General features: G+C 36.4%; 1 pseudogene; it reads left to right on the top strand.

The window, feature by feature from the left end:
* LOC135326298 (kinase non-catalytic C-lobe domain-containing protein 1-like) overlaps positions 1-19,690 on the top strand; it is a 63,160-nt pseudogene extending 43,470 nt beyond the window's left edge.
* Positions 19,691-23,230: the final 3,540 nt, after the last annotated feature.

Genomic DNA, 23,230 nt, shown 5'->3' with positions numbered 1-23,230 from the left:
CACATTTTTACTGTTTCATTTTCAGTGACATATTTACCTTGAAAAACAATAAAGACTGTACTTGTTTTATTGCAGCCTCCAAATGTAACACACTTTTAAAAACATCTTACCAAAAACTATTGTAAGCAGTAGTGAATGCATATGCAGAAATTATGTATGTTTTCTTTGTCTGTGTGGTCCTGAACTATAGGCTGGAAGTTTTGACAAAGCAGCTTAGTACATGCAGTCCAGGAGAACTTCAGTATTAGAGGTGTTTCATGTGAGCAGCATGTTTCAGGGGGAACGGAGTATGATCTCCAGATATAAGGCCCTCACATGCTGGCCCATTACTCGTTAGGGTTGGGAGTTTTAAGGAACCATTGAAAACTGGTGAGAGGTTAGGTTCTTAATTCCCAGAGTTGAATGTTTTGGCAGGAGAAGGTTGAGCTATTGCAGCTGAATTACTGAGACATCTGAAGAGGTCAACATCTATATGAACTTTTCTTAGGATGTAAAATCTTTGAAAGTGGGAGAAAAAAGGAAATCATCATTTATTAACCACTAAAAAAATACAGGTCTAGCTTTTAGATCACAGTTAAGAACTGCCTCAGAATATCACTGAGATACTGTTTTCCCATTCATCTGCAGAATACAGCAATTCTTAATTGTTATGTTCTTTAACTCAAAACTATCATATTCTTGTTAGGGACAACTTAGAGTCAGACTGTTATCCAGAGACTGAATCCTGAATGAAAAACCCATTGCAATAATTTGCAGTCTAAGTTATGCCTGGAGTTATGCCTTCTGTTTATGTGTGTTCTGATATTTTTGTTGAAATTTTGCTAAATGTTGTAAAGGAAAATCTCTGCACCTTGCTCAGTGTGCCTTAATGTCAATAAGAATTTGAACATTTTTCCTGTAAATTAACAACTGAAATTGTGCATACAAACTTCAGGAGTTAGATAAATGCAGTGAAGTCCTTCATGTAGATGCTAGCATTATTCGTAAGATCCCATTTTATCCTGATGTAAATATTTAAGGATATGAAACATTAATTTTTCCCCATCCTCTTGTATTTTCAGCATAACTGAGGCAGGTGATTCAAAATGTGGCAGTGTATTCCAGGAGCTGAAGCAATCTGACAGCTTTTTGGCAAGCAGCAATCAGATGGAGGGTGAGAAGGGACTTTGTGTTTCTAGATCTTTGTGTGTGCTGAGAATCCACCAGTGACTCAAGTTTGGAGAGACTGGCACTTGCAGTGTGCCTTCAGAAAAACATTCACCTCAGAGCTTATGACAGAGTATCTGAACATTGTTGATGCCTTGTGGAATTGTTTTTTATTTGAAGCTTATATATCTGACCAAATGTCATTGAGTGGGATGCCTGCTTCTAAAGCAACATGCGATTGTTGAAAAAGTCATGAAATCCTACTTGCTACATGTGTTTTTTTCTTGTGTTCACCCAGTAGATGTTCTAGTGGCATGCTTTAACGGAGAGGGGGGGGGAAGAGGTCAGCCTTACTGAATCAGCTCCATACAGCGTAGCAAGCTTAGCGAGAGAGGAGAGCTTTAGAAAATGCTTGACTCCTTAGGCATTACTGAATCAGGTGAGGATAGACTGAGAGGTGACTCACTAACATTTAGCATACCTGGTCCTTCTTTTTTCACTTACCAGAATTTAAGCAAAGCCAGGCAGTAAAATAAAAAATATATTAAAATAAAAGTAGGGATTGTCAACTAAATTATTTACAAAATCTGGGAAAGGGATTGTACAGAGCTTGTACAAGCTGTTTCATAGTCTAAAGTTACAGAAATTTCACTTGTTTCTGTAGTCCTGAATCTCCTTTCTTGCACATTTTCATGCATTTGTACATAAAGCACATATAAGTCCATCTGTTTTTAAACTAGGTTACTTCTCTGTTTTGAGTAAAGTTGGATTGGGTGTTATGGCAAAACTTAAATTTGTGAGCTTGCACTTGGCTGCTGTCACGCTATGTTACAATTTTTATTTCTGCTTAGAATGATTGCAAGTGTAGAGCGAGGCCTTCCCATGGGGTATGTGACTTCTTTGCACCAGTAACTCAGGTCCATTTAACTCTAAGGCTGGCATATCTAAACCCTGGGGGATTGCTGAAGTGAAAAGGCAGACTTCTGGCAGGTGGCTCCTGTCTGCATCGTGCCAACCTTTGACTGTCACCGCAATCCCTTAGGACTGATAGTAGCTGTTATAACTTCAGAGAAGTCCCATCATAGCTCAAGGGAACTGGTCCTGTAGGAGTAGAATGTTCAACAGTAACATGTGTGTGTCCTTTGGCTGCAACAAATACTCTTGCTCTCTATATATGAAGTAGAGAGCTTCAAGGGTATGGATGAAAAAATCTGAAGAGCTAAGTTTTTTAATGATGTGTGTACAGGTTTGACATGTTTAATTTTGTTCTGAAGCTTCTGTACTATACTTTGTTTAAATGCTTTTTGTACGTATTCAGAACATATTTTGTATTTTTCAAAAACTTATTGACCAAAACTTAATAGTTTTGCAGTTTCTTTAACCTTTACCATTTTACAAGGTATAGCTGAGAAAAAGAAAGCACAGAGCCAAAATAAGCATAAAGGGAACATGAAAGATATTGTTGTCATAGCAATTGACATTTTAAAGTGGAGTAGCACACCTATAACACTGTTAGAGGGCACAGGCAGTCTCACAATTGTATTTTGTATGTGTGGCATTTAAGTTTAACAAAGCATACATCAAAACATGTGACCATTATTCCTTTGACTCCACCCCTCACCCTCTTTAGGAGAAGTGGAAGCAACCTTTGACATGAAGGCTGAGCCTGTGATGAATACATCACTAGACGAAAAGGACTTGGACGAGTCACCTGCAGATAACTGTGAAAAAGAATTCAGGCTGCAGAATACTATTCTTATAGAAAAAGAGGGACAGTGTTTACAAAGCAATGACTGTTGTGTTGGTACAGGCTTTGCAGAAGAAAATATGGAGCCAGGGGAAGAGAGCATGATAAAGACAGCTGAAAACAGCTACCTTGCGTCTCCCAACCTACCTGACTTTCACAGCTGTAATCCTGGTTGGAGCAGTGCATTTTATGGAGCTGACTGTTTTGGTTCCGAAGTTCATAGTTACGTGAAAAACCTTGGAAAGCAGAAATCAAGTGAGTCACAAAATATAGATGCTAAGAAAGTGGTGAGTACATTGATTTAAAATCATTAAGATACCTCTTTACTTACTAGTTAAAAGTATGATAATATCTGTTGTGTTATAGTCAGTTGAACCCCTCTTTCTTCTGTTAAATACTGACTCTAAAATGCTTTCCTACTGAAATGTGTTGTGTCTTAGGGATAAAGCAGGGTAGGGATAGTATTCTGGAACGAAGAGCACTGATATAAAATTGATATCATTGAACTACAACCTGTCTTTTCTTCCCGAAGCTGAGTGGAAAAGCACCACCTGCGGTATGCACCAAAGCTGTGGTGGTAATATTATGAAAAAGAGCTGAGGCTGGCTATGACTGGTGTATAGCCCAGGCTCTCAAAAGGTTCTGCCCTCCGTATGCACTGAGCCCTTTCCCTTGGTCACAGTGAATTCCCTGAAGCTTCTCACCCTTGTCAGCAGAATGGCCATTAGCTCTCAGATCTTGGAGACCACTAATCATCATCAAGAGGGTGGCCTTGTGCCTTTTAAACAGTTTGGGGGCTGGGGTGGGAGGAGTTTATTTTAGATTAGCAAGATCTTCCATGCCCTTAAAGATCACATTGATCATATTTACTTAATTTTTACATTTGTGCATCTGTCTGTAACAAGCTTCAGTTCATAAATATGTTAAGTCCAAAGCAGCGGGTAAGGATATATATGAAACTGTAGAAACCTATGTAGTTGGAGCTGGTTCATGGAAGGAGACAATGAAATTGAAGTAAGTGGGTTAGTATTGGAATACCTATTAGTGTAGGGATACCTGAAATCTTTTTGTGTCCCTGAGAGTGGTTAATTATTTGGTTGGTGTTATCAGTAATTTTTCAGCTGGATAAATGAAGCAAAAGTTGTACTGCTTTTGCAGATTTACTTACTATGAAATTGGTTGAATTTGTTGCTTTATATTTAAATGAGCATAACATAGTGGACCTGGACAGTTGAAAAAAAGATCTGGACTTCTTCATCTCTAGATAGTCTGTTTAAATCTCAGTGGATCTATTCACATCCATCGTCTGTGAAACGATGTGACCTCACTACAATTTGCAATAAAAACCATCACTGTATTTTTCTGTCAAGCAAGTTAAAGCCTGATTCATTAAGGACGTTCAGCCTCTCTTTTGCTCCTTAATGTCCAGGTGTTGGCACATAGGAGAAAACAGCGTGAGAAACGTGACCTACTCTTGGTTTGTGTAAAAATAAAATGAAAAAAAGCTTTCAGGACTGTTGCTCTAAAAATTTACATCTACTCAAGTATTCACATTTTTAATCCTATAGGGTTGTTTAACACTGTGTAAGTATGCCAGCTAGAGAAAAATGGACTTGCATATAATCTCCCTTATTCAAGGGACTGACTCTTGTCTGCAGAACTGATTTTCAAGAGTAAGGAGCTTTTATAAGCATCTAATTAGATTTTTCTAACAAGTAGTCGTCTTACTCTGAGATTTTACAGACCTCTCACCAACTTAGCTTGATTCAAAAGGATAAATGATCTTTTCTTCTGAGTACTTGGCAATTGTTTTTCCCTATTGAACTAGCAGATGTACAACAAAAATGAAGCAAGATTTAAGGTGTTTAGAGTGTTGGCTCTGGAATCTGCTTGCAAAATTAATGTATGCTATTATATATTGCTACTATTTGCACTAATGTGCAAGAACTTGGCTAACCCAACAACCATGCAAGGGGTTGGGGGCAGGGGGAACAGTCATGAGATATGTCTGTAGAAAATTATAGTCTTTGTGCCCCATGCATTCCACTGAGGGAGATTACTGTTGATACTAAATGCAGATCATTCAGTAATCAGTTCATAGCAACAGAAAATACATTGCAGCACCTGAAAAAAGTGCGTACTCTTCTCACTACTGAGGGTAGATGAACTAATCTTTGTTTCTTGTTTGTTAAATATATAGGTATATAAATATACATGTATGTATATATATATGTATTACACATATATGACTAGTAAAATCAGATGGTTATAATTAGTATGAAATCTTAGTAGATGGACAAGAATTAGACCCTGATCTTATTCTGTTTCAGTAATGCAGAACTAGTGTATGTGATCTGGACTGCACATGAGGCCAGATGGACAAACAGGAATAAAATAATTATTTGTAGAAATAGAAGCCTCATATCTTACATAAAAAGCCTTCCTAATGCATCAGGTCACTCTGTGTACAAGTTAAAAAGAATACCATTATAAACTATCATCTTCAATTATGTCATTAAATTCAGTTTATATTCCACTATCTTCTTCAGAGATTAAGAGAAGACTAAATTCACTTGTACGCTGTATTATTAATGCACTGCAAAAGGAAAATTAATTTGCACAGAAACATATATTCTGTGTGTTGTGCTAAGTAATAGCAGGTTCAGCTCCCGCTTATGGCACGCATCCTGCAGACACAAAGCCTTCCAGCCCTTGCAGCAAAGCAGGAGGGGAAGGCAGCCGCCAGGGCTGCCCTCTCTCCAGGGGCACGTACAGGGCTGCCCTCACAATAAGGGTTTTTCTGTGCTCTGATCAGCCCGCTTTCACTTCTCTTGCGGCACCAAGCCTTCGCCCTTAGCCTCTGTCCTCTTCCTCTTTGCCTGCGCTGGCTTTCAGCTCTTCCCTCCAGGGCTTGTAAGTCCCTTTGCAGAGTCTCCACCCAAATTCTCTGCCCCCAGCCTGTGACCAGGAGGTTCGTAGTGAACACGCAGCACGTTCTGCTCACGCTCTTCCCTGTCCCATCCCTCTTCCCCAGTATTCTGGATCCGTGCAGGGAGCTGCCCTTCAGCATGTAAACACCGGTGCTTTAAGGGCAACTTGGAATCATCACTTTTCCTAAGTAAACAAGTGATTCTGCCGTTCCTTTGTTCCCCGGGCGAAGGGACATGCTGTAGAAAAGTGTCTTGAGGAGCAAAATATACTTCAGAGGAAGCAGGATCTAATCCCATAACATTGCACATACTGCTTCATCAAGAATTCGATTTATGCTAGACCTGAATGGTCTATGGAAGATGATGATGTAGAATAGACTGGGAAGGCATCTATCTTCTACTACTCGCCCAGAGTTATTTAGGGGACAAGACGCTTCTTAACGTATCCATTAGATGCCAAACATCAGAAAATGGCCATTTTTTCTGATTCCCTTCCTGTGATTATATTCTCTTAATCAATTTGTTTTCACTTCCACTGATGAAATAAAAATGAATCTTAAGCGAAAGCAAGCTGTTTCCAATTTATAATCTAGATAATAACTTTTCTGAGCTTTCACTAGTCTGTATGTGATGACTATATAATAAGTTTTAAAAATCCACAGGGTTTAAGTTGTGTGATTCTTGCTGCGAATGTGAACTGTGTTGTTAAACCTTTTGAGCTTCTGTCAAAAACACACCCCTCAGTGACAGGTTTTTGCTCAAACTCAAATTAATTTCTAGTAAGTCCATGCCATCAAAAGTTAACCTATTTACCAATCTGTTGTTTGATATTTTAGCTCTGAGCCATGTGTTTTTTGATTATTCTGCTTATGGGAGTTCTATCTGCTGCATTGAGTGAATTTATTCCTTTTAAAATGCTGTTTCACATAACTAGGTCGCTGGTAGTTAGCTTAGGGCCCAAATACAAAAGCCACCACTTTGAAAAACCACAGTACACATTATGTTCCAATACCCTTGTTTCCTAATGAATCTCTAGATAGGTGTGTTTTTTAGTTTAGTTTTTTTTTCCCTCTGGTAGCTCTTTGCAGGTTTTATTTCAGTATATCATGTTCTAATCATGGGATAGCCTTTTTTTTCTGCTGTCATTTCTTTTTTCCATGATCTCTTAATTGCACTGCTAATTTTTTCATCTTTACATACAACTTACTTTAAAAGAGGTACAATCAAGTGTGTTTTGTCTTTTCATACTTACTTATTCAGCAGCTTGTTTACCTGTTATACGCTGCTTAAGGGAAAGGCATTCTGCAATGAGAATACATATGGAAAGTGTGCATTTCACTCTCCTATTTGGAACTCAATTGCTAAGTGTGTATGTGATGGGAAAAAATTATATAGGGTCGATTTTCGTAGTGCATTCTGGTTTTTAAATACTCTTTAAAACTTCTTTTAATACATAAAAGCACTACTGGATGTAATTATTGAATTGACTGTTTTTGGTTCCTGTGAACCTCATTTTATTTGAATGCCTAGGAGCAGACCCTTCTAAAAGTCCCAATAGATTTGGGATTTGTTAGACTTCCACGTACCCCTGAATGTCTCATCCGCATTTAGCTATGAAAACTGGGGGGGGGGGGGGATCTAATCTGTTTGTTTTACTCACTTAGTTTCTGAACAGTTAATTTTAAAATACTTGGAATTTAACAGAATCCCAGTTTTTATCCAAATATTATTGCATGCGATTCAAAAATCGTCTACCAATTGGCATTTGACATTCAGCTTTATCAGTTTCTACTTTCTATTTTGCTGGGAAAACAAACTCAAATGCAATGTCCCTTTATGTTTTACAAGGGCAGCTACTTATCAGAAACTATTATCCCAGATCAGAAGCTGACCCTAGTATGGACGGCCCACTTTCATTGACTGGAAAAACAATGAAAACTTGGATACACAAACAAATATAAATGTTTACATTAAAAATGATATTATTGTGCTAAGCAGGATATACTTCTGTCTCTATCCACTGTTTAAAAGTTACATAGCTCAAGAGAAATTTAGTTTTTCTATTGTATAAAATGCATAAATATAAAACATATAAACTGAACTTCAAAATTGATATATCCTTTATACAGCAGGTCTCCTGCCTGACTTTTGACCTGGTTGTGTAGTATAATGTAAACCTGGCATGTATCACTTCCTGAACAGCAAAATGAGCAGTCTAGTGGGAACTTTTGTAACACTTCAAAGTTTTCATCTAGAAAGCATGTGTTCTTAATGATGACTAACTGCTTCTGACTTTGCTATATTTTCTTCTGTTCTGAAGTTATACTCAATATCAAGAGAATAAGTGCATACAGAGCTTTTTTTTGGGGGGGAGAGTCATGAAAATGTAATTTAGATAAAGACATGAAAATACTAATGCATTTACAAAAATTGTTAGCACCCCAAAATGTATTTCATAGTCTTTCTCATATGATCATAAGTTAATTCTGGCATGAAAGATGACAGCAATCCTTGGAATCAGTAAGAAAAATGTAGTCTCACTACTCGAGTCCAGCAACAGTAGTTCCCAAAAATTCATTCTCACATATAATCATGAGACACAAAGACCTATCACATGCCTGAAACCATGTTTAGTTGTTTAGCCATGCTGAAGCCTGACCAGTGAACCTGCACATTGACTGAAAACCAGAGCCTACAGACTGGTTTGGAAACCACTGCTTTAAGTCAGACATTCAGTGCTTGCAGCAGATCTAGGTCAGCTGCTTAACAGAGCATTTCTGGGGTGGGCTCTGATTTCAGAGCCTATTGCTTTTAGTTTTGGAGGACTTTGGAGTGTCATTTTAGGAAAATGCTCTTGAAAACAACCAGATAAGTGCAATTACATGTCAGGACATATTTACAGAAATGGATTTAGACAAACTCGAATGTACTCTCATCACACACAAACCAGCTCCAGTTCAGAAGTTGTAAAACTGTAACTCCAGTAATGTTTTGGGGGGCAGAGGATGCTTGCTGTAGCCATCCTGCACAGCATAGCTGTGAAAGGCTGTTCTTCCTCGCTGTCATCATATTGTTACTGTTTGGATATTCTTTCTCATGCAAAATAACTCTTAGGTAGCTTCTGTTTCTTACTGAAACTTTGCGGGAAAAGCATTTACCATTATGATCAGAATCTTTTTCATCTTTACATAGGAACTGGAACAATTGCTAATGATAGAGACAAAAAATTATAGAAAGACCATAAAGTTCTATCAGAAACTATTGCAGAAAGAAAGAAGAAACAAAGGTAATATTACAGTAACCTGCTAGTAATGAAATGTGATATCACATCATTTAAGGAAATTTCCATATACATCAAATCATTGATGTTTTTATGCTGTGTGTATTTTTACATGCAAAGGTTCTGAAATCAAATTGATGTTGCCCAAACTGAAAGGACAGCTACAGGAAATGAAATCAAAGGTGCAGTTTCTTGAACTGGTGAAGAAGTACGTGCAGGCAAGTCAGATGTTGTTTTACTTTGGTTTCATGTGTCATTCCAATACTGCATCAGTGTAGCTGGCCCTTCAAGTCAGCATGTGAAATGTGGAATGTTTCGACAAGAGCTAAATTAGGTAAAATTTAAAAGAATGATTGGAATAAATGTAATAGCTGTCCAGTATTGTTTAAAAAAAAGCAATTGTTTAAATAAATGTGTTTGACTTTAGGTTGAATTGACTGCATTTTCTGTGGATTTTCCTCTTTGTTTTTGTACGTTTTATTTTTGCATTGCTTTGGGTCTTTGAGCAGATCATGTATGCGGAGCAGTGGGGTGTGGAGTCCTGTGTGCTTCCCACAGTCGTTCACAACGGCAGAACTGACACGTTGGATGTGGCACCTACTGAAGAGCCATCGTTGCTTGTTTACTATAATACAGTGAAACACCAATGCAGTAATCAAAATGGAATAAGAGATTTGCAGGCTGGAACACCACTTGGTTTAATGGCTTATTTATATTCTAGGTATAGTATATTTTGCACATCCTTAGTTGGGAGTGAAGCAGGGTGTTGTTATTAGTTTAAAAAAAACAGTTTCTACAATAGATCTTAAATATTCAAGATCGCATGAACTCTCCTTTGTATATCAAGCTTACTGTTCCTGTGCAGAAATGGGCATGGGAATGGCAAAAGGCAGTCTAAGAAATAAGCTGAACCACAAAGTTTGGATTTGATCTTAAACTGGAGCAGTTGATAATAAATCAAAAATTAATAACTTTAAACTTTTTAATCCTTTCCTTATTCGAAGTTTAGCTCTGATAGTTGCCATGGAATCATGGCTTTACGTTACTGCTAGCAGGTAGCAATTCTTCAGAACATATAATTTGATAATTCCTATTACATAGGGTCTGGAGGTGAAAACACAGGTTCTGCTTTACAAATTATGGTCTCAGTCCTTGAGACTGATCAAGACATATGCTTTTCTCAGGGCTGTAGAGGGGGACAAAGATGTCCTTTAACGCTCAGTTGGGGTGAGGGGGTGTCGTTCTAAGGTACCCCGGGAGTGACCGTAGGAGGGAGGGGAACAGCCTGAGAGATGGGACGGCTCCATCAGCCTTGCGGCACTGTCGGGCTCTAAATACAAAAGACACTCCCAGGTGATTTGTAAGTCTCAGTTTCATCTGGTTTGAACAGTCAAAAATACAAGGATTCAGTTTCCAAAAAGCGCAAAATGAAATGGAGCATTTTAAGCGGCAGAGGCAGGTGATAGGAAGCAACATAAGCTTTTACCCCTGACTCGTCCTGACCCTTAGACTGAGTTACTTATCCTGCGTGCTGCCCTTCCTGGGTCAGAGCAAACAAAATGCCTTGGAATCAGAGCTTCACCATTCAGCAGTTTGCAGTAAGCTGTCAAGTAGACATGACAATTAGCTCAGCTTAGTATCTTGTGTACCTGTATATAAATATATATAAATAAAATACGCTCGTATATAATGTGTAAGTATAGTTTTATCATTAAAGCAGCTGCTATTCTAATTACTGCTACAAGAAAAATCTCATTTTCTTTATCAAAGCATCTACTTTTTATGCTTTTACTGTAAAAATCTGCAGCAGCATCAAATGAGATGACAGAAACAAGAAAATTAAATGTGTTCTTCAGTACTAATATTAGAAAGTAAATTTTGAAGATAATAGAAATGTCAGAGAGGTTCTTCATAAAACTCTAATCTCTTTATTAACTTTTTTATTAAACAGAAATTATACTTCTGCTGTTGGCAATCTCAATATTTCTCATTTTTCTCCAAAGCATTGATGTGTAAAAATGAAATAAAAATGAATCAGAATTTCCTGTAGAGCTTGTGAATTTGAAATCCCTGCCAGTTCCTGGTGTTTTGAGGATTTTTATTGTTGCTGTACTCTACTGCAAGAAGAAATCATGTTCTTGCTTGTCTGAAGTTTGCTCTTGTGCTTCACAGAAATGCATTTTTGGAAGGTTACGTACAGCAGTTTCTCTACACTTTTCGTTATTTCTGCACACAAGAAGAGTTTTTGCAGTTTCTTCTTGAAAGAATCAGCAGCACTTTATCCAGGTACAGTAACTTCCTGTGAAAAATATTATCAAAGCACAATTGGCTTTTCCTCTAATGGCAAAGAGCTGCTTCTGAAAAGAGCTACTTAATGAACTTTAGTTTTTGATGGTTGTTTTTATAAGACTGGCTTGGCAAGTGAGAGTGAAATTAGAGCAAGTGCTGTATTTGGCAATATGCTTTCTTAATGTTTTCTTCTAAATTCTATGAATCTTGCTTTAGCCAATTGTTCGATATTGGGTCATAAACACAACCACAGTTTTGTTTCCGTAGAGTCACAGACTGTAGAGATGTGAAACGTAAGCATTTAATTGTACGGTCAAAACCATATAGTATCTGCAGTTTTTTCAACATTTATTTTTAATTGTAATAAGGTATCAATTTTGGTACAATAAGTGCCTTTTTCTTCTCACCAGTGCAAGTCTGGACCCTTCCACATCATTTACCAAAATATGTAATCGCAGTTTCTACATCCTGCAGGCTTGGATTGAAGACTGCTACAGTGTAGACTTTGCAACAAATACTGATCTTTTGTATACTCTGAAAGAGTTTATTTCTTCCAAGGTAAGACAGAATTTTGCTGGAAGCTTTAAGAAAAAAAAGGTCAGTTGAAGTCAGTTATGGTGTATGAGACACTGCTATTATAAAATCTGTCTGAAGTACAAATAAAAGTAAAGTACAAAAAAAAATTGCTGTCTTTGACAGCTATGTTCAGTACAGCTGATTTTGGACTGACTCAAGTCTTATAAGTATTTTGTATCTTGCTTATAATTTCTGGGAAATTCAGTTCAATATTCTATTAATCTATATTCCATTTACAGGTTGCTCCATTAAATGGCTATGGTGAGCGCTTGTTGTCATTGCTTGAGGATTCTTCTGCCAGGAAAAGTGGCAGTGCTTATCATTGCTCCAGCATGGACAAATGTGAAGAGGAGGGTGAGGAGGACAGAAAAGCATTACATTCGTTGTGTAAAAAGCTCTCAGAAGATGTTTCCAGGAAGGTATGTGGTTTCTTTAGATCGTAGTATATTCAGCACCTTTTCCATATATTATTTTCTCACAAAAAACAAAACAAAACAAAAACAGAGTATTCAGTTTAGGAGCTGGACCCTGATTCTGTAAAATGTATATACCTGTGCTTTGTCTGCTGAAAGTTTCTATGGTTTAAACAGTTGTACAACTAGAAAGCTCATCTGAAGCCTTAACTGTGCCCTGTCAACTGTTTCAGTAATAATAGATCAGATAAACCAAATTCTGAGAGGAGTCAAACACTTCACCCTTGATACTAGCCGGTGATTCATAGTTACTGGGAAACCTTTTCTCCCCCTTGGCAATTATTGATACTTTTTATTACATATACATCTTCATTTGTAAGACCAGAAGTATAAGAAAACAGTGAGGGGCAAGGTTTCCTTCTAGAATTTCAAGCTTGTAGCAAAAACTCTTCTGCACTTTTGTCTGTCTTTACTCATTTATAGAGTATGCTAGTGAAAAGTAACCCCAGAACCTGGAACATACTATAGCCTTTGCCCGAAAAAAGTCCTATTCACAGAGTAACTGGAGTGGCATATGAAAGTTGAATGTATTGATATTGTGCAAATTGAATTTGGGATCACCGTCTTGATAAAGTTGCAAAATTCTATGGGGTACATCAGAGATTCAATCAATAAAGGGCAAAAAGAATAGGGAAAAAACAGACTGCTTTTATTGATGTTGCATCACAATGATACCAGAAGATAGAAGGGAAAAGAATGGAAAAACGAGCAATGTTACTTCAAGCAGTATGTGATTAGAAGTTAATATCAGGATTAGAAGTTAGTATCACAGTGATTAGCAGTTGATATCACAACAGTGGAGTTAATGAAGAGAGGGCATACTGAACATACAGTGAAATACTGCAAGATTATGCCCAGGAAAATAGCATGATCTAGAATGAGATCAACAGTTCACCTTCTGGAAGGACGTTCATTACAAGTCATACAGGGGAGAAGTTTGAAAATAAAGTTTGATGTCTGTGCTGAACAAAGTCAATGAATAATGATTTGGAATATACAGTACTGCACGCTAGAGCTGTGAAGGTCAGAAGAAATCCATGCCCTGACCAAAAATTGTAAAAAATAAAAAATCCAAAGAACAAGTTACCTTTCAGTCTGATAATGTTGTTGTAAAGAATAATCTTAAGGCATTGACTTGGCCTCATGTTAATTTTTTTTGAATTTGGCGAAAGTGCTCTGTGCTCTGGAAAGAGAACGATAATGTATGCATTAATACTGATTGCAGCAATAGCCTTTGTATGAGCTTTCATACATTTTCACTCATATGTAGTATCTGTTTCACAGGGCTGTTTGATTCCAAGCAAAAAGAGTGCCAGAGATAGTAAGAGGTAAAATATAAAACTCCAGAACATAAATTATTTTATGTTGACAGGCTTGAATACATAAAAGTTTGTTTTAAATACAGATTGGTTTAGATCTAGAAGCTTCCTGCTCAGGCTCATTGACTGTGCATATCATATTAACCTAAAGTAGCAGTATGGGGAAACCAGTTAGTGTATGCCTCTCTGGGTAAGCTTGAAGACTAGCTAAAGAGTTTTGCATTTCCAAAGGTCTTTCTCTGACATGGTGTTCCAGAAGGTTAGATCAATAGGAGACGTAACGTTGGCCTTAGAGAACAGGAGACATAACATTGGCCGCCTTTTTTAGTCCGCAGAACTTCAACTGGAAGCTTTCCAAAGGCATGGGACCAATTGCCCATCATCAGAGACAGCGACTGTACACTATTTCATCCGTTTTGCCAAAGCCATGCTATCACAATTTTACAGAAGAATTCCCGGTTTCCTTTGCTAAAGCAGATGAAGTGGAACCGTATCTCTTAACAGAATACAGTGTGCAACAGCTTTGTTGTCAGCTGACATTGCTACAACAGGTACAAAGGACTGGGTTCACTTGGAAGTACCAATAATGCACATCTTACTTTATAGTCAGCCTCTTTTCTTTACTATTTTCCAACCTTATTTCAAGTTGAGTGGGCTTTCACTATTTCGTAATGCTTGGAATTATAATACTCCATTTTTCTCCAAGTCTCTACAGTGAAATCTAGAATGGCTAACTTGATTCATAGGCACTGATGCCTGTGATAAATTTTGTGAAGAAAAGAAATTTCTGTCATTTTTATCCTCTAGCATTTTAAAAGGATTGCTAGCTCTAACAACAGGATGTATCTTGTTCTTTTTGTTTAGGAAATATTTCATAAATGCCATCCAGTACACTTTCTAAATTCAAGAGCACTTGGTGTTAAAGACAAATGTGTGGCTTCCCAAAAGTAAGTACATTGCGTGTTTTAACCATCGCTCTATTCTGTTGATGCACAATAGTTCATGTTATACCTTTAATACATCCAGGAAGAGAGAAACTTTTAAAATACTTTCTGTTTTTCCTCAGAGTAGATATTATCTTTACATGCGTTTTTAAACTTCAGGAGATTTTATATATATGTATATGTGTGTAGCTACATATGTGTGTACATATGTGTGGTAGCTCACATATGCAAAGTGATTTCCTTGAAATCTAAAGTAAGTCACGCCAAAGTATTAGGGAAAATTTATGTTGTGGGCCTTGTGGAGGATTTATTTTGTGGGGAGAAAATTGTAATGGTTTCTGAAGCAGGCTACTTGGCAACTATATCCATGTATAATCTCCGTGACTATTCATTTTGTGCTGTTACAGCTGCTGATGTTCACAGATACGTAAGAATTTTCTTATAGTTCCTATAGAGTGATTACAAATTTTAAATTATTTGTTCAACTGTAATTATTATTTTCATCCAGCCACATGGGCTCTTAATTATAATTGATTGAGGTCTAGTTCTTACATACCCAATGGATTCTGCTAGCTTCTGATTAGTACTTGTTAATTATACTAAATGTAGTAGAATTTTCAGGCTAACAATGGGGAAGGTCCATGTAAATCAGATCTTCTTGTATAAGTTGTTGAATGTCAGAGGCAAGATCAGCTGGTTTATACTGATTTGGAGTGGAGGCATGGGGAAAGGAACTTGTGGTGCCGCTGGGTGTCGGGACCAGAGAACAGCCACTGGCCCATTGTTGAATAGCATAGATGTAGCCTTATGCCCTTTCAGGCTCGGTTTCTTATGTGGTTTCAGGTTTTATTGCATTTGGATTCTCGCTGTTATTTTGTGTGTTAGCTGTTTTTCCGCTTGAATAAATTGTTTTTTCAGGAACAAGTGTGAAGGTGTCTTTTTATACAGAAGTGTATGCTGCACATGCTTATCTTGTAATTACATATGCTTATCTTGTAATTTTAAGATATTTATTTATTTATTAATAAGTAATTTTAAGGTTTAAGATAAGTAACATATCTCACCATGTACTTTTTAAAAAGTTTTAAAAATCAAGATTGAAAACACTGCAAAGTTATTTTAAATGGTTAGAAATTGACATTTTTCCTTACAAATCCAGTATCTGCATTACTTATTTTTGCCTTTTTTTTTCTCCCCACCCTTTTCATAGAGCTGTTTCGACTGAGGCAGTTTCACTTAAAGTCTGTAATTTGTTTCTGCCAAAGTGTGTACAAGACCAGTATCTTCTACAGTTATTAAGAAATGCAGACAGTATCAGTACCTGGGTTGCTGCTGAAATTGTAACGTGTCACACTTCAAAGGTTTGTCATAGTTTTATTATATTATTAATTATGAAACTGTTACCTATTTTCTGTCCCTGTCAGTGGACTGTCAGCAGTTTGGTTTATTGTCACTAGGAGGGTCTGCTTGATGTTTTGTAGTAGCAGGTTTGAAAACTTAATAGAATATAAGAAATTAGTTGCCTAAGGATAAGAGAAGTCAGACTTTAACAGGGAAACCTCAGTGACAGAAAAAATAGTGACAGAGGGATATATTACTACAGTCAACAATTTTGATGACAAATTCTGAAAGAAGGTGCATCTCTTTTTTCCTCCTCCTCATCTAATTTTCTTATTTCCAGTCACTTTGTAGATTTATGTAGTAGCACATTCGAGGAGTAATTAGATTTCTGTCTGGCCAGTTACTATTTCTGTCAAAACCAAGCAGCTGTTGACTGTTGTGATTAACTGAAATTTCAGAACTGCGTGCATCGCTTATCTACCTTCTTGTTTAACGGAAGGTCACTCCTTAAACTTGATTTATGCTTTGACTTCTGAACTGACTACTGGAGTAATATCTTAGTAAATCTGTGTTTCAATGGCTACTAGGCTGCTACCAGATGATTCCTTTCTAATCACTATGAAAAATTTGAGTCTACATCTATCCACAGTTGTTTCTGTGGATTCAAGGGATCAGAGACCAAACCTCTGAATTCCCTTATCACTCTTTCTGTTGGGTTATCTTCTGGGTTTTTATTTGGCTTCCCAATTTATAGTATTTCTCAGAAACATATATGTGAAATGAACAATTCAGATAGTTTTTAACAAATCCTGGGAGAAGAAATAATCTGCTAGAATCACAATATATAGCTCACAGTTTATATTTCTGACAGGCAGTACAGCACTGGTTGGTCATATAAAGTCTGCATGTTTTGCTAACCTTTCAAGGTACTCAGTAGACACTATATATGAATGATTTTCAGTGAGTAGTGTCGTGTTAGTCCCTTGCTTTCTCTCTGCTGTTTTCTTCTAGTGCTTCTTTCCAGCCTTGCAAGAGCAATAGAATCAAGAAATTACTGGTGATAAGCACTGGGTGTGAGTCTTAGCACCACTCGCTACTTGCAAGGGTACTTTATCCCCACGAAATCAGTAGAACTACTTTCTAATTCCAAAATAAAGTGGTACTCAGATTAAGCTTTTTACTAGCAACTGACTGAATTTGATAGCTTCCAAACACACATGAGCTCTAAAAAAAATTGTGTATCTTAATATTTTTTTCCAGCTGCAGGTGAGCTTGTTATCAAAATTTCTTCTTATAGCAAAATCCTGCTATGAACAAAGAAATTTTGCCACTGCGATGCAAATCTTAGCAGGCTTGGAAAATCTTATTGTTCGACAGTTACCAGTCAGTGATACATTTTGGGACTCTTTTCTGTAACTGTTTTGTTTAAACATAATCTTGTTCTGATACGGAGAGTAATGTGAATAACAAAACTGTATTTTGTTTTATTGGAAGGCATGGAAAATTTTACCTGCAAAAGTAGCTGAAATAATGGAAGAACTCAAGGCTGTTGAGGTATAGTATAAAGTCTTTAATGTAGAATACTCCTTGGGGGTTGGAGAAGATATGAGATCTGCCTACATGGGTGCCTCTGCAGGATAAAAGCCAAAATGATTATTTTGTGCTACTAAGGAGATTTTAATTTGATTTAAGACTGTTAGCTCTTGATTAGTCCAGAGTTAACATTAATTTTCATCTCCGTATTTTTCTTAAAAATGTATCCTATGTGGCTAAAAAAAAAGACATTTCAAAGCAATTTAGGAGATACACTTTTTCTTTTGATTTCTGCAGGAGTTTTGTGACTCTAATCTGTTTTGAACAACCTTAAATGTTTGTTCTTATCACAGGCATTCCCTCATTGATCTATCTGATTTTGAAACCTAGAGTAAAATTCTAAGATATAATTTTGTCTGTGGATTAGAAACATCAAGAATTCTCTTTTGGGATATCTTTTGATTGAAGTTACTTTCTTTAGTTCCGTATTTTAAAATGTCTGCCACCAGATTAATTTAAAGTGTTTTCTTCAACTGCAATGCCAAAAGTTAAAATTCATTACAAATAAATATGTAGTGCTAAACACATAAAATGGAGACCTTCTTATAAAGCCTGCTGTGACACTAAACCTGAGATTTGTTTGTGTACATTTTTAAACCAGGTGTTTTTAAAAAGTGACAGCTTATGTTTGATGGAAGGAGAAAGGTTCAAAACACATCCAACAATTCCATCAGCCCATGTTTTGGCTATGCATGTCCAACAGCTTGAAACTGGAGGATTCACGATGACAAATGGAGCTCACAAGTGGACTAAACTTAGGTAACTATTTTAATTATATGTATATCACCTAAATTTTTAGAACAGAATATGGTCTAATGAGGTAATAAGAGGAAACACAGCATTTCACATTAGCGGTTTAAATCATTGCATCATTTTGACATCAGATATAGAAGTGAACGCTCTGTGCCTTTGAATGTAAAGTTTTATTATCAGCAGCAAAACAAAATAATCTTTTTTTCCCATATTTTCTTTCAAGAAATATTGCAAAAGTTGTGAGCCAAGTTCATGCATTTCAAGAGAATCCCTATACATTTACACCAGATTTCAAGCTGCAGTCTTACCTCAGACAAAGAATAACTCGTTTTAAAGATGCAGACATTTCTGCCTTGGCAGCTGACAACTGTGCCAACTTCCATCAGATACCAGCAGAAAAGCATTCTTGAAAAATTCAAGACACACTGCGCAGGATGAAGGCAACATTTCAGTAATTATTTGCATTTTATCTGTTCTATGCCAAGTGTAAAACTGCATTAAGTTGACTACATCTCCTGGACCAATTCCCAAGCAAATAGTTAAGTGAAGTGAATTTCAACATACTATCTCAAGTTGAAATGGATATATTTCTTAACATGGAATTGTAAAACACTGTCTAATGAGATTGGATTTCCTGGATGACTTATCAAAAGGATAAAAATAAAGAGAAAAGTAAAGAGAGGGTATAGATGAAAAGGATAACTCATTCTGTCACTGTTCTTTATCAGAAAAATAATTAGTCCACAAACAAATGTGGAAGAAATACTGTGGAAAGAACTTAAAATCACGGTTTCTGTTGCAAAGTTGGCCTAGGAGAGTTCAGAGTGTAGTTCATTAGATGTTGAATATATTTTTATAAAAACATAGTGCATTTGTACCCTGTCACAGTGTGCATATAATTCAGGGGCACAAGTCCTCTGCTATCCTCTAACTGTTGGTGGTTTTTTCTGTTATGGCGTGTTTCATGAAAACTATACTTGATTTAAATAATTGGCCATCTTTTTCTTCAAACATACTAAAGAAGGAGAGGAATGCCATGCTGAAACATTTTGGTTTGCTTTTAATGCCATTGAACTAACCTGTTTCCAAATAAAAGTAAGACCTGAATCTAAATATTACCACTTTGTTGCTCTGGTTCTGCCTTTGTGGCAGATGTGAAATTGCTTGTTTCTGTCTGTACTTGGTGCAAGAGTCACTTTGCTGATTTGTGTACGTATGTGCACACATTTGATTATAGCTTTTGCTCCTGACATTACTTTACTAGACTGTAATGCTGCAACAGCACTAAATAAAGATAACTGTGTGTGAAATTTGGATCTGCGTCTTGTGAAACTTTGGTGCTAACATATTTATAGAGCTTATGCTTACAAGGCCATCTAAATGCCAATGAAATTGGACGATATTGCTAGAAAGTTTGTTGAGCTACCAAGGTTTATGCAAGGCCAAGACTTTAAGCCTACAAGTTGCTTACAAATACAAGTATTTCTATCAGAGTGAAGACTAGTAGTACTCAAAGAGAGATAGGGAAGGGCAAGAAACAGCTAAAATAAGCTCTATCCTGAAGGTAGTTTCTTAGAAAAATGAAGAAAAAAGATATTTTGGAAAGAGCAATGTGAACTAACTGCACTGGAATATTTTTTTGAGGGGAAAGATAATGAAATAAGAAATGGGAATGTGCACATCTTCAGTGTTTTGCAAACTGTAGTATTGCGTTTGACAGAAATGCATGTGCGCGTTAAATTGTAGCTTGTTCAATGTTGAAGAGGAAAGCTTCTCCTTTTCTCTTATCAATAATGGCAATATATATGAACACAAGCCTTTTGCTTCTGCTCTTTCTCAATCAAACACAATTTGTGCCAGTTCTTTCCATTAAATACCTCAGTAACTTCTTCATGCTAATATATTAACACCAGACTAACTTTTGTGCTGTCTTACTAGTTTAAACAATTGTAGAACTCAGTCCTCAGCAGGATTTTCTTGCATTTGTTCTACTTTTAAGATGAATTTCCTCAGCAGGATTTTCTTGCATTTGTTCTACTTTTAAGATGAATTATTTTGACACATATATGTAAGTTTATCTTGTCATTAATTGTAGTATCCTGACTTACCCCTAGGAAGTAGAATGTTTTGTTATTTTAATATTTCTCTAAAATTCTTAACTGTAAAAACACTTAATGATTACCTCCTATCTTTGTGTAATACAGTGATGCAAGAATGTCAATGATAATGCTATCATCAGGCATAAATTTCACATAATATTTGATCTATATGCATTTATTCTAATTTTTTTATTTTTAATTATTTGCTTTGCTTTCTCAAACGAAAGTTTACCACTCACTTAAAGCCACGCCTTGCCTTTGAAAGACAGTAAAATTTAAAGTAGCATAATCTTAACTAATGCAAAGAACTCCACAAAACTTTCTAATCACATGATTTTAGTAAATGCATTGGATACAGTTGTCAGTCAGACTGTTGAAATTGCTTTTCTGGTTTTACTTAGCATTTACATTTTGCACCCATGATATTTAGCTCATATATTTGTTACAGTTTTGATCAGGATTTAAAACAATTACTACATCTAGAAAATATTATGTTTATTCTATGACAATAACTGGTGCTATTCAAGCATTTAAAAATCATTTCTTACCTTCTGTGTAATGCTTCAGTGTATCAGACTTGGTATTGCTGTAAATGCATATGATTGCATTATGGTACTACTTTGGGGTGTTCTCATCAATCATATTTAAGATTTTCTATTTAGATACCACCCCACAATAAAAAATAATGTAAATAGCTATTGAAAAAATTGCAGTTTTACAAGAAAACTGGTCTGCTTTTGTCCATGAACACTGATGTATGCACCTCTTATATGACACAGATTTCTGAATAAAGTTATGTCTATCATCTAACTGTATTGTTTGTTTATGAGTAACTTGTAGGAGGGATGGGGATAAAGTTTCCTTTCCTTGTCGGGAATGTCCTTTTAAAACAAAATGAAGGACAAAATTTGTCAAAGAAACAAAAGTTCAGTATGATTTAGTTGACAAAAGTTTCTTGGTGTCAGTAATGCATAATTGAAGGAGCATGCAGTCTACCCCATGTTCCCGTTCCAATATCAAATGAGAATGTTTGGAAAAAATGAGGTGGTTCTATAACCTGGAACTGCCACTAGCTCTCCTATTTCTTCTCCATTTTCCACTCTCATCCCTCATCTTGTTTTTATGTTGATTATTTTTCAAACAGTGACCCATGGAGTTTCTGAAATGAAATGTGCTCCTTGCTTTGCAGTTGCTCGGTGACACTGGTGTTCTTCCTGCTTCCCTTCGCGGGTGTCTGTCCCCAGAATCCCTGGGGTTTTTAGGCCTTCTGCTAGGTAGAGACCTGGGTACCAAGTCCTAGCTACACTACGTGCATTTGAAAGCTTTATATTTGAGTTTCCAGGACGCACAGCTCCAACACCTCTAGAAGCCAGGAAACATGACTGAATTCTGTTGGATCCTGTGAGTTATTTCATAGAAGCCCAACCCAGGAAACTGGAAAATATTTCATGAATCAACACAGATTCATGGTTCTGACAAATCTCTTTCCCTGGAAACTTTTTAACCAGTTCTGAACTTTGCATTTTATTTTTCTCTATTCTGCATTCTTTGTGTATTAGATTGGGTTTTTTTAAGCATTCCTGGGACTCTTTTATAACTCTTCTGAGTATTGTATGTGATTTGCAAAGGATCCAAATTTTAGGAAAGCCATTTCTAAATAACAAACAAATAAGCTATAGTCTGAAGGGAGGGAAGCTGGCAACGTTTTTTCAGTGGTAAAGATATGATTGTGATTGTTTCAATCGCTCATATTAAAATGAAGTAAAGAGTGCGGGTAAGTGGGGTTTTTTTTTTTTCCTTTCTCATACTTGCTTAAATGCAATCCAAAGCATATATTCCTTGAAATTACATATTGTGTTTTCTTAAGAGCTTTTCTCCTTTTTTGGCAAAGCTTCTTTCTCAAAGCATGCTTTACAAACAGTTATTTTAAAATCTATGTTGACCTTTAGAAGGGATCTCTAAGCTTTGGAAATGCTGGTTTGAGCAGTATTTTACAGACTACACCCCATAAATCAAACTCAGTAATTAGCTGAGTGGTCATCTTTGGGTCATCTCTGCATTACTAACAGATTTTCTGACCTATAAATAATTTTTTTATCTTCATTTAGTTATCATTAAGATGTAAATATAAATCTAAAACATTTTCTGCTAGTCATCTTAACTCCCGCCACTATAACTTCTATTAATAGGGTTTTCCGAAGTGATCTTGTAATTTTTTTTTAAGTAACAATGAAGACTATATTTATGGTGGAAGGTTCCATTGAGTTTTGCTGTGATTTCATACTCTGACTCTCTGAAAAATATGCGAGAATGAACAGTTCCACCTTGCTGATCTCTATTTAGAATTTCCTGCATCACAAAAGTTTGAAGGACTTTTCAGTTTTCATAATTCTGTATTTCTTAATGCAGGGAACTGAAAGAGCAAAGAGCTTGAAGATAAAATGCCAAAAAAGAGCAGACAACTCCTGAGATGAGTGTACAGATTCACAGAAGATGTCAGCAAAGTAACTTTGCTCCCCGAAGGTAAATTGCAGGACAAAAATGGGCTCCATCTGTTGAAGATCACTGTAGGAAATGCACCATCCTCTAAATTAGTTTATTTAAATAAAAGATAATTTGACCAAGAGGTTGAAACCTAAAGAAAGAAGATGTGGGAAACTGCAGTATGTCATCGAACACCTGAGATAAGATACTTAGCAATTTACTAGACATCTTAGGCTGCAACTAAAATTGCAAGAAT

Source organism: Dromaius novaehollandiae, unplaced genomic scaffold (genome assembly GCF_036370855.1).
Source record: "Dromaius novaehollandiae isolate bDroNov1 unplaced genomic scaffold, bDroNov1.hap1 HAP1_SCAFFOLD_27, whole genome shotgun sequence".
NCBI classification, from domain to species: domain Eukaryota; kingdom Metazoa; phylum Chordata; class Aves; order Casuariiformes; family Dromaiidae; genus Dromaius; species Dromaius novaehollandiae.
The sequence above is the reverse complement of the archived record's forward strand: the minus strand, read 5'-3'. Positions and strand labels throughout refer to the sequence as shown.